The sequence below is a fragment of the Furipterus horrens genome, unplaced genomic scaffold (genome assembly GCF_987537825.1).
Source record: "Furipterus horrens unplaced genomic scaffold, mFurHor1.1.pri manual_scaffold_1, whole genome shotgun sequence".
Lineage (NCBI taxonomy): Eukaryota > Metazoa > Chordata > Mammalia > Chiroptera > Furipteridae > Furipterus > Furipterus horrens.
Genome location: NW_028327171.1, coordinates 25,825,528 through 25,838,472, shown reverse-complemented (window position 1 = coordinate 25,838,472; position 12,945 = coordinate 25,825,528). Strand labels below are relative to the sequence as shown.

Below are 12,945 nucleotides of genomic sequence, written 5' to 3'. Positions count from 1 at the left end.
GTATGCATATTATACCTCAATAAACCTGACTTAAAAAAACAAAAAACCTTTCTCTATAGTGTTACCCTTTCCAGAAAGTCATATAAATGAAATCACATATTATGCAAGGAAGATTTGCTGAGGGTTATGGCTGAGTAGATGACTGCCATTTTACTGGCAGTTGTAATGCCTATTACCTCTAGTTTTATCTACCAACTAATAAAACCCTGTTCCTCTTTCAACCTCCAGTTCAAATCCTACCTCTTCCTTCAAGGGTTGACTGATCATGCAACTGAGCTATAAGGGCTCTCTTCTCTGAAATCAAGGCAAAAATAACCAGTTTAATTCTAAATCCAGTAATGTAAACCTTGAATTGCCCCCATAAGAGTGTTTTCAGCTGTCACTTAAGCAATACATCATTAAATAGTTACCACTTCTGGAGGGTTCTCCTTTTGCCAGGCACCTTTTTAGTACTTTACAGACATTCAACTCTTACTATGATCCTATGAGGTCAATTTTATTATCCCATTTCTATAGACTAGTAAACTAAGGCTCAGAAAATCTTATTGGAGGTTATTGTGGCAGAGCTGGGATTCAGACTCATTAATATTTCAATCTTATGTTCCTAATGACTACAAAACATTTAATTTACATGTATCTCCTGGTCTCCCTAGATTGTAATCTTCTTGAATATATATCCTTATATTGTTCTTAGTCCATAACCAAGTGACATTCAAATGTTTTTTTACTTATGATGTAGATATTTTTGGAAGAAAAATATTTTTCTAAATAATTATTTAATAAATAATCTCTCAAAAGTTGACTAATTCCATACATGATATGGATATGCATTAGGGAAAGTGATTAGCTTAATTATTAATTAGTGTCATATTTAAACTTTTGTTAAAGTTAATTGTTTATTTTATGTACATCAATAATGTCTGCTCATTGGTATATTTAAGTAGCTGGAAATTTTCATAATGAATTTCACTCACCTTCTTTTACACAATGAGGATTCAGGCTTAGCCAATATTTATGCCAAAATCTACCATCAGATCTTGCTTAAACCAATAGCAATTATCCTTTGTGGCATTAAGAATAAAAGAAAGATGCCTTAGAATTAGTTTCATGGTTTTTTGTTCTGCTGTGGCATTAGATTAAGTTTGATCATTAACTGTAACAGAAAATCTTATTTCAGCATACAGAAATATTTTTAGCAACTCAAAGGAAATACTGACCTTGGCTTTGCCTTAGCCAGTATTTATTCTTTCCCAGGTAAATACATTTCAGTATTTACCTGAGCAGCAGTCAAGATCCATTTATGAATTCTAGAATATCTTATTTAATCTATACCACATGGTCACACATTATCTAGGGTATAACGTAACAACTCAATACAAATTGTTAAAATGCTTTCTATCTCAAACAGGGTAACTATGGGTAAATGAATAGTCTCTCTCTCCCTCTCTGTCTTTCTCTTTCTTTCTCTCTCTCTCTCTCTCTCTCTCTCTCTCTCTCTCTCTCTCACACACACACACACACACACACACACACACACATTCAAACACATCAAGCCAGAAGCCGGAAGTGTAGAGAAAGGGCATAAAATGTACATTTAAAGCATCTGTTTCTCTATTATACACATCCTTTTGTTCAGATTTCAGTTTGAGCTTTAACTAAAGAAACATGAATGTTTGCAGAGCATCAGTAAAATACTTAGCTTCTTGACAGTGAGCAAAACTTTACACTTAGAAGAACCACCATCTTGACATCTCTCTCCTTGTTTCAGGGGAAGAAGGCAGGACCCCTGGACTGAGTTCTCTAGGGGCTGCAGGGGTGGAAGGTGGCTCTCTTTATGCAGGGGAAGAGGCTGTAGAATCTTTCTTTAGGCAGTGTTTTCTGGCATAAGGAAGAGATTCAGGCTCTTGTATCACCCATATGAAACTGTATTTACAGCGAATTTTCTGCAATTCCTATACCAGTTTGTCTTATGTATATTCTAGTTTTAAACAAATGCTTAAGGGCAAAAGGCAACACCATGAGGAAGTTTAGCTGTGCCCTGTTCCCACATACAAGCATGCAGCAAAGCAAACAGATGAGTTTGGATAAATGAAAATCAATACACTAGAAAAGGCCTCTTTCATGCAATTGATTCAAGCTCAGTGGGTAATAGCTCAGCAGAATGTGAAATGGTGTTAACGTGGCCCTGACATAAATTCCATTTACAGGAAATACAGTAAGTGGATAAAAGCATGAAGGGATTTAATGAACCATAATGAACTCTTTACCATAGACCTTTATAAATACTGTTAATATAGTCTCTATCACCATACCATTTGAACTTTCAAGGAGGCAAAGTAACCCTTCATGGTATGTATATTATTTTTCAAAATCTAAGAAGTCAGGGTAACAAAATGTTACTATTTCTGTAGAGTTAAGAAACACTGAGTATTAGAGCTGGAAGAATCTTATTTATAGACGAAGAAATGCAAGTCATCAGAAGCATCATTTATTGCTCAGGGTCGCACAGCAACTTGGTGGCCAAGAACTCACCAGAACTCAGTCAATTCAAGACACGATGTGCTTGGAGATGTAGAATGACAAATGTGCAGCCACTGCCAATGCCTGGGAGGCGGTAAGTGGGAAACAAGGCCACAAAAGAGTCCAACCAGCTGGTTCCTAAATCAGATTCTTTTGCAACAGTTAAAATGTTTTGAAATTCTGATACAGGAAAAGGCAAAGGCCCATGTTTTGGATCCAGTAAGTGCATTTTCGACCTTTGACCCCAGGGATCCGTGCCTCTGAGTTAGAAAAGCTGGCCTGGAGCTTTCTGCTGCTCCCAAATGCGATATACCCCTCAGACTCCATGAACTTCCCAAAATGGGTCAAATTGCAAAATGTCCATGAAATTCAGATGATCACCACACAGTGCCTTTTCCCTAGGGAATAATGTCCTACAACTTACTTTTCAACATGATAGAGGAACACGACTGATTTGTTTTCTCTAGTCCAAACTAGTGTTATGTGAAAGACCCAATTAGTCTCAAACAATCTTTCCAATCTTACCTCCACCCACTATGCCTCATAAACCTTGCTTATAACTCCCCAAACACAGTGACCATTCCAGTTTGTACAGGACTGAGGGGGTCCTGAGATGTGGGATTTCCTGTACCTCTTTGCCTGGGACTAACGGGGTTCCTGAGATGTGGGACTTTTTGGTGCTGAAAATTGAAAGTCTTGAGCAAATGGGGACATGCTAATCACCCTGCCACATACAACAGGCCCTTTTGTGCCTTCTGTACCATCACATCTGTAGTGTCTTTTGTCTGGACTGCTCCTTGAGTCCTCTACCCTTTGAACACCTATTCATTCTCCAAGACCCACTCCGAAACCTCGGATTACTTTTGTTCAGCTTTCCAAGGTGAACTTACTTGATCTCTTCCTTGAATCTTTGCTGGTTATCTCTATAGCCACACCACATCAACATACCAACTTCATTTTTTGTGGTTTTAATGGAATTGACGACACACACTCTCGGGTGCTGGCTGGTGTTAAGTCAATCCATGAATCCCATTCCCCAAGCACTAAAACTGTTCAGACAAAGGCATAGGACAGAATGAGAATCCTAAAACTTGTACAGAGCCACTAGAAGCTTTATCTTGTTGCACTTGGATGATACAGTGAGAAGCTGTAAAGTCTGAAACTGACTTTTGTAACCCCAACAGTGGTGCCAAGAATTGATGGGGAGCAACCAAGGAGCAGAGATGGTACCTTGTGTCAATTTGCTAGGATTGCTGCAACAAAGTATCACAGAGTGGGTGATCTAAGCAACAGAAATGTACTTTATCATAATATGGGGGCTAGAAGTCTGAGATCAAGATCTTGGTAGGATTGGTTTCCTCTGAAGCCTCTCTCCTTGGCTTGTAGATGGCTGTCTTCACCCTGTGTCTTCCCATGGTCTTCTCTCAATATATGTCTGTCTCCTCTTCTAAGAACACCAGTGAGATTGTATTATGACTCACACGTATGACCTCATTTTAACTCAATTGCCCCTTTAAAGACCCTGTCTCCAAATACAGTCACATTTTAGGTATTGGGGATTAGGTCTTCAACATATGAATTAGGAGGCACAACTAAGCCCATAACATACCCGTATTGTAGAAGGCAGAGCAGAAAGATAAAAAGAAACCAGGACATTTGTCATACTTAGTGTTGCTGGGTCCAGTCTCACCTCAGATCTCTGTTTTAGTTACATAAGCAAGTAAATCAGCTTTACTGTTTGGGCCATCTTAGTTTTACTTTGAAATATTCCTATTTGTTATAGCGTCATCATATTTTTTTGTCATATAGCGCTTTTCACATAATACTACAATAACTTATTCAGATGTTAAACAATAGCACTGGGTTGTGTGAAGACTTCTTCAGGTAAGGACTATGCTATCCACATCTGTGTATCTCCAGCCCCTGGACAAATTCTACACATAGTAGGTACTACAAGTTTCTTGCTAAGTAAATAAACACGGATTAGCATTTTGAGCAAGAAGCCTAAAAGAGCAAGAATAAAAAGTGCTCCTTTCAATTTTAATTTTACTAACTTTTTTGATTAGTATTTTCTGGGCCATAACCTTAAAATGGCTACAATTAAATCACTGAGCTTTGATTCCCCTATTTTAAAGTCACCACTGACACCTGGAAACAAAGTCCCTGCTTTTCCAGGGACTTTTAACATGGCGGCATGCATGACTGAGTGATGTGCTTACAAAAATAGTAAATGTGTCTTTAATATATTTTGCTTAATAAAAAAGGAGGAGAAACCTTCAATTATCCTCTTTAAATTGTCAAATATATGTGTAACTTTAGATGCCAATGTTTAAAACAATGGTGAATAATATACAAAAAGAGGAAAAAGGTAAACAGATATAGAAGCAACATGAAGACATATGTTAAAGTGCATTTTTTAAAAAGCATTTTTTTAAAATTATTTTTTTTCTTCATCAGAGCATGGTCTCAGGGAAGTGCCTGCACTTTTCAGGGAAAATGTATTCCCACCCTCCTGAATTTTATTTCATTCCAAAGTTAAAAAAAAAAAAAATGTTTTAGTTTTCTATCTCTTAACTTTCTAGCTCATATGGATTACAGATCAATTCCCAAATGACATTTCACCATAATTTATTGTGTTAAAATGTTGTGAACTGTTCTTCAGTGTACAAGTTCTCTGAGCAATTACCTTCATGTGCTTTGCCACTCAAGGTAAGTTTGGCTTCAACCCACAAAACTCTTTTACTGCCTATTACAAGGAGCTATTACAACCATCCCAAACCATTAACTTTTTTTTTTTTTGTAAAAGTCAGTTCATCTGTTATGAGGCTGAACTACGGTTATAACTTTTGACAATCACTCATGTTGAGGACAGTTACTCCTTTATTCTTTGTTTTCAATAGCCAGAGGAGAAAAAGAGCCCAGAGGCCACCTTTGTGACCTGAATACCTCTGACACCTGCATGCCACACGAGGCTGTCCTCCTGGGTTGCAGCCCTTTTTGGTTTTGGGAGGATATAACTAAACATATCCTCATGGGGGTGCACTTGGGAGACAGAGGGAGGACTGGGAGGAAGGTGGATCTTTTCCATGAGAGGAATATATGTGGGGCGGGCTTAGCCATCTGCTCCCGAGAAAGGACAACCATGGGAAAGGACAGGAAGGGGGTGTCACTGGATGAGAGCCATGAAGTCACGAAGATGAACACATTAACATGAAAATAACTCATGAGAACTTCATATTATTTTTTTCTTTAAATTTCTTCTGGATTATATCTTCAGAACTCTGCATCACTTTGCAAATATATATATGATAAGGTGCTTTAAATTCCCTACATAGAAGACATCTTCAGAAGTTTTATTAATTGTTAAGCCAATTTTGAGGTTTAATATACTTTTGCTGGCATATATATCTTTTTTTGACATTTTGTCTTTTTTATAGTGATATAATTCTGTTAAATCAACACCTGACACATGATATTTTAAATCAAATGTCAATAAAACCTAGCATGCTCTTTACATTTTCTTCTCTGCCCTTCATCAAAGGATCCTCCATCAAGACCTTCCTTTGCTTATCCAATCAACTCATACTTGCTTACTAGATTAATTTCCCCAAAGCACAGTACAAATTTTGCAACTTCCCTAACCCCCAAATGACACATATATGTAAAACATGGAAACAACACATACATTATAGAAAACAACAATTACTAAAAATGTGAAAGACAGATAATTCACCAATTTCTACATCATGCTATCACTTCATACATTTAACATGCATCATTAGCACAACTCACAAATACTTTCTAATTTGTTTATAATGATCTTTAATTTTATAAGCTGTTATTCTTAATAAGCTTTTACTTTTAAAAGCTGCATTTCCCAATGAGGAAGTTGAGCAAATTATAGACATGGTTGTTAGTACCCATGTCCAGAATTTCTCATCATCTCTTATTCTAAAAGTATCATGCATAACTGATAACTTTCTACTTATATATACATTACAGACAAAGGAAATAGTGGCATCTACAAGCTTATTTATTTTTTTTGCATAAATTCTTATTTTGAAAATATCCCACATAATAATTACATTAAGGGCTTTATTTTGCCATTTTAATGATATAAATCCAGGTTGATAAATACATACTATGAAGAGAAAATGTTATTTTGTTTTTAACAACCCTTCCTGATATTGTTGTGTGCTTCTATAATACCTTTCATTAAAAATTACAATCTTTAAAGTCTTCTATTTATTTTTATGTGTATACACACTTACTCAAAATCACTACACGTGGCTTTCTCACTCTTTGATGCTTCTAAGGCCCAAGTCAAGATGGCCAATAGGTTTTGGGTAGAAAAATGCTCATCATATTATTATTTTTTAATTCAAATGTCTTATATATATTTTTTGTATATTTTATTGATTATGCTGTTACAGTTGTCCCAATTTCTTTTCCCTTTGCTCCCCTCCACCCAGCAACGCCCCTCTCTACAGCAGTCCCCCACCCTTAGTCCATGTCCATGGGTTGTGCATAAAGCTCTTCTCAACATTCCCCTGTCTATTCCCCACCCTCCTACTGTGCTTCTTAATTCCTGCACCATTTCCCTCCCTCTCCCTCTTCCCCCTTCCAGCCTCCCTCCCCCCACATGCTCCCCATACCTATGATTCTGTTCCCACTCTAGCTATCTGCTTAGTGTACCTTTGTTCCATTCCCTAGCTTCGACTGTTGATAGCTGTGATACTGTTTTCATTTTAATGTTCATAGTTGTGATACCCTTTTTTAAAAATAAGTCCCTTTAACATTTCATCTAATAATGGCTTGGTGATGATAATCTCCTTCAGCTTTACTTTGTCTGGGAAGCACTTTATTTGCTCTTCCATTCTGAATGATCTCTTTGCTGGATAGAGTAAATTTGGTTGTAGGGCCTTGCTTTTCATCACTTTGACTATTTCCTGCCAGTCGCTCCTCGCCTGCAAAGTTTCTTTTGAGAAATCAGCTGACACTCTTATAGGTACTCCTTTGTAAGTAATTCTCCTCTTCTCTCTTGCTGCTTTTAAGATTCTCTCTTTATCCTTAACCTTTGGCATTTTGATTATGATGTATCTTGGTGTGATTCTCCCTTGGTCTAGTTTGTTTGGTACTCTCTGTGCTTCCTGGACCCATATGTCCATTTCCTTCCCCAAATTAGGGAAGTTTTCCTTCATTATTTTTTCACATAATTTTTCAATTTCTTGCTCTCCCTCTTCACTTTATGGCAACCCTATGATTCAGATGTTGGCACGTTTATAGCTGTCCCAGACGTTTCTAAGCCTCTCCTCATTTTTAAAAATTCTCATTTCCTCCTTCTGTACTGGTTGACTGTTTGTTTCTTCATTTTGTTCCAATTTGTTGATTCGAACCCTGGTTTCCTTTCCTTCACCACTTGTTTCATATGGATTTTCCTTCATTTCAGCCAGGATAGCCTTCATTCTTTCCCCGTCCTGTTCAATCTTTGTTGTCAGAGCTGTGAGCATCCTAATCACCAATGCCTTAAACTGTGCTTCTGTTACCCATCTCCTCATCCATTAGGCATGTTATCTGCTCATTGCTTCGTTGTGCCACTGGGACCTTGATCTGCCCCCGATTCTGGGTCGTACTTCTCTGTCTCCTTCTCTTTCTGTGTTTGCCTCTGTGATTGGGCAAGGGCTGTCACACCTCTTACATTATAGGGGGCAGAGCCTTAGGTATTTGTTATTGCTGGTGACCAGTTCACCACATTTTGGCGCTATATGTAGGGGAAGGGTTTGGGAGGGAAAAGTGCCGGTTGCCACCGCTTTTCCAGGCACTTCTTCCCCTCTCTGTACTAAGCAAGCTGCCTCCTTTCTGAGACTGGCAGCTTCTTCCTGTGCCCCTGCCCCCACTTGCTTTCACAATCTGAAGTAATGTGGCTCTGTTTTCCCAGGCTCTGGAACTACAAGCTGTGTGGTCTAGTTTGGGGCTTTGAGTCATTTCTCGGGTTTAATCAGCATGACTGTGTTTTTTGTCAGGGCTGCTGCTAGCCCACCCGCCCACTGCTCTCCCAATGGACTGCGCCTCCTCTAGCCCTGCTGCCCAAAAGCACCGCCCCCCGCAGCCCCGGCTCCTCTCTTCTTTCTCTCCATCCTGGCTCCGCCCCGCCTACCTTTCTGGTTGATTATTTCATCTTCATTTCTTGCTGAACTTCCCTGTAGTTTTGATTTTTTGGATTTTCTGTTTTGTTTTGTTTTGTTTTAGTTTTGAAGTGGTTGTAAATTTCTTCTTAGTTGTGAGGAGAAGCAGCGCATGTATTTACGCCTCCATCTTGGCCGGACCCATCAAATTCTTAATGAATTATTTTATGAAGTGGAAGACTGTTTATACCGTTTAACTCTAATCTCATTTTGAATACCTGCTAATAAATTCCCTAACATTTCATGTGCTTTCCTGTCCTCTCTGCCCCCACCCCCCAGGGATTTAGACAGATTATACATGCATAGGCATTATAATAGTCAGGTAAGTATTATATGTGAAAAATACAACATGTGAAAGTGTTTTGTTTTTCCACTTTCTTTTGCATTAGGACCTTCCCAGTGTAAAATCTTGGATAGGGAAATTATGTATGCTCTTCAACTGGAAGATTATGTTAGTAACTGTATGCAGAATGGGTCTGAACTGAAAAAAGGGGGACTAAAAAGAGTGAGAAACAAGAGTGAGAAAACCACTAAAATAATCCAGGATGAGAGAATTATAATTTAACAATAACAATAAAGCTAACTTCTGTTGGGTATTTACTATGTGCTAGGGCTTCTAAAATTGACATAATAAATCAACTAACTTAATATTTTCAACCACCCCGTAAGGTAATTCCATTTTACAGATGAGGAAACTGAGGCAAAGGAAGGCTAAGTAACTTTCCCATGGGCACAGAGATGGCAAGGGTCAGAGTCAAATTTGAACCCAGAGAATCAGGCACCAGAGTCTGCCCTAAATATACATGGGCTTATTTTTCTATATTAGAGCCTTTGTACCAATTGATGTAAAAATGCATCACTTTAAATGTAAGCAAAGATCACAATCTTCATGGGATGAAAGAGCAGGGTTCAGACTTCTTATAAGAATAATTTTCTAAAAAGGAGAATTCTCTGGGGTTTAAGGCATTTAGCTGGTTATGAGTTTTGCTCATCTTTCAAAAGTATGAAAGCTCCTAGTAACCATACAAATGGAAAGATCAATTTATCTGATTTTCCATAAAATGAAGTCCATTATTCTCTTACCATTCTCTCAACATAGAGAAAAGGTGCAGAAATACTTTTGTTCTTTATGTTAAGCAAGTTATGTAAGTCCCATAATATTCATCTAAGTTAAACCATAAGGCAACATTATTCAGATCCTGCCACTAGCCAATGTAACAAGCTCTAGTGAAGGGAGGGTGAGGGACCAGCGGGGAATGTGATCAGTCATCCTAAACTGAGCCTGAAACCATCTGATCAGAGTGAAAAATTCCATTAAGTTACTTTATTAGGTCAAGGCTATATGTGAGTGGTCATTTCAGACACAGATTCTGCTCAGCTGGTTAAATAGATGCCCCTCGGTGCAGGTAAAACCTGGGCATACAGACAGCCAGAAACACTCAGTAATGATTGTACTCTGCCTTCATCAAGGTCATCCTCTGCAGCCCCAGACATCTGCACTACCTCTACCCACCTCACTACTTATGAGCCTGGGAAGTCTCGTGCACAGACCTGCATTGGGGGTTTGCCAAATCTGCTTAGTGTTTTTCTTGCCAACTCTGGCCTTCTGGACTCTCAACCCTTCTGGACGCCCAACACTTCTGGACTCCCTTTCTTTGCTTGAAGCATTTGAGGTGTGATAGTAAAATAGACTCTGAATGTGAAATAATACATTTGGTCATTATCGTTATCATTACTCTTGTGTCACCTTGACAAATCATGTGACCTTGCTGGATTTAGTTTTGACATCTAAGAAATGGGTATGTCCAATTCACAGGGCATTCATAAAGCATCTTTTAGTCCCTCTTAAAATAGCTGGATTTGTTTCTACCTATTTTGTGACTCTTGCTGGACTTGTATACTTTTCTAAGATGTGCCTACAGTAATGCCCTAAGTGTTTTGTAAACTGTAAAGGTCAGTCCCATGCAATATTGTTATTGCTTTGTCTGTCTCCCTGTTTAGCCAAAGTCCTCCAGGGAGAAGGGTCTTCTGGTGGCTCAGTCTTGGTCAGATATTCACTTACATGCAGATATTTTACATCTGTTGCAGCCAGCATCCAACTACAGTTTGAGTCCTTAGACCAACACCCTGGCTCTAGGTGAAAGATGCACCCCAGCTTGCTAATTGCACTCCTCTAGAAATCACAGAGTAAAGGTATCAGAAACTACTAATTCTTCTCTAGCTAACTGAAAAAATAATCCATGGAAAAACTCAGATTCACTTTCTTTTCTTTTTTCCCCTTAAAATAAATGGCAAGCACTTGGCTCACCTGCTGGGCCCCCACACTTAATAAAATATCTTGCTCTAGGCTCTCAAAGGAATAATTTAAAATATGTCTGATTAATCAGAAATTTTCTAACAACATAAATTATTCTAAGAGAATTCTCTACATAGTTCTTGACTTCACAGTTTAAATATATGATACGAGTTCCAGGCCCATTGTTGTAACTCTGCCTTCACCTTGCTGTCTGACATCAGACAAGCCATTGTCTTCTCAGGGCCCCAGTTTTTTCATGTGCAAAATGAAAAGGTTGATTTTTGAAGCTCTTGCTGACTTAATCTCTGATTCTTCATCCAAGATTTTGAACACAGGAAAACCATGACTTCCTGGGCCCAAAGTGGGTCCAATCTTATAGGCATATGCAAATAATAATAAGCTAAAAGCTAAGTCTATAAAAATACGACTCTTGTCTACTACTGGGAATACCATTTCTGTTATCTTTAGCTATGACAGCCCTGCTTTCTGCTCAACCCAGAATGGAATATATACAAACAGCGTTATATGGGGCTCAGATTGAGTCTTGCCACTACCATCACAGTCTTTCCCGAGTTCTGCTTCCTGAGCCCTGGTAATCCAGTTGGACTAGGCTTCCATCTTGAATCACCCTCCCTGGAGTTTGGATTCAGGACTGGTACAGAGAGTGTTGAACATGTTGCTTCTTAGGAATCACTGCTGTTGTAGGTGAAAGGTGGGTTGTCACCAGCCTTTACTCCTATCCCAGGTTATAACGTGGATGGGAACCCCCTAGCTCAGTCATGCTCAATCCTAGCTGAATATTAGAATCACATGGGTAGTTTTGAAAAATCCTAGTACTCAAGCTACACTTCAGACTCTTTACATCAGAATCTTTGGAGGTAGGACACAGGTATTGTTATTTTTTCAAGTTGCTCATGTGATTCCAATGTATAGCCAATGTTGCAAATCCCTGCCTTCTATGAACAAGCCCTGCAGAAAGAAAGAAGTTTGAAAGCTTAAGCAACAGAGTTATAGGCCCATGACAAAGAGGCCCTCAGTTGTCAGGATCTGATGAAATTGAGGTCTGACTGAGCTTAGTGTCACAGCAATGGAATAGCAGTAGCTTGATTTTGTAGTAGGATTCCAAGGAGGCACATGGGCTATCTCAGCACTCAGTGGGCCTAGAATCACAGGCAAGCAAGCTTGAAAGATAAGCAGGGGTTTGAAGGCCTGAAGGTCAGAACAGTTGATAAACTATATTCAGAGAGCCCAGATTAGGAACACACTAGGAGCCTCTGTATGAGCACAACAATGAATATTTATGGAATGACTGGCATTTGCAATTAGTTTTCACAGCCTTTTATCTTATTTGATTATTATAGACAACCTCTAATATAGGCAGAGTAGTCATAATGACAAGTCCCACTTTGTAGGTGACAAAAATAAGGTCTAATGACTTCTTTTGAGGTCAAACAGCTAAGAAACACCACTAAGACAGACTGATGTCAAAACAAAAGTGCTCTGCCTCAGTAAGGGAGGGTTCTTCTTTAGGACAGAAACTAACTTCCAATGGTAATGGTGTTGACACAGACACTCACTGATATTTAGGCAGAACTTTATGATAAGTTACAGAGCACTGTCATAGGGCTTATCTCACTGGAAACTCACAACCCTGTGATATAGGCCTGCCATTGTGCAAATGACAAAACTGAGGCTCAGAGATGAGACATCACTTGTCCAGGGTCACACAGCTAAATGGAAAGCAGAGCCCTAACTCCAGACTCAGGCGAACGCTTCCTCCTTGGTTCCAAACTGTCTCCTTGTATGACTCTCCGCAAGTAGAATGGTTGGGATTCCCTAATTGTAATGAGCAGCAAAGGATGAAGGGAAAGCAGCCACTTCCTGGTAGGTCCTCCACTGATAAGTTGTAATTTTTATCTCTAATTTGACTCAGAAGCCAGCTCC

General features: G+C 38.9%; 1 protein-coding gene across 1 annotated transcript in view; it reads right to left on the bottom strand.

Annotated features, from left to right (window-relative positions):
- The window catches only part of SCHIP1 (schwannomin interacting protein 1), a 670,407-nt gene that overhangs the window by 354,138 nt on the left and 303,324 nt on the right, over positions 1-12,945 (bottom strand). The gene's annotated exons all lie outside the window — the stretch shown is intronic.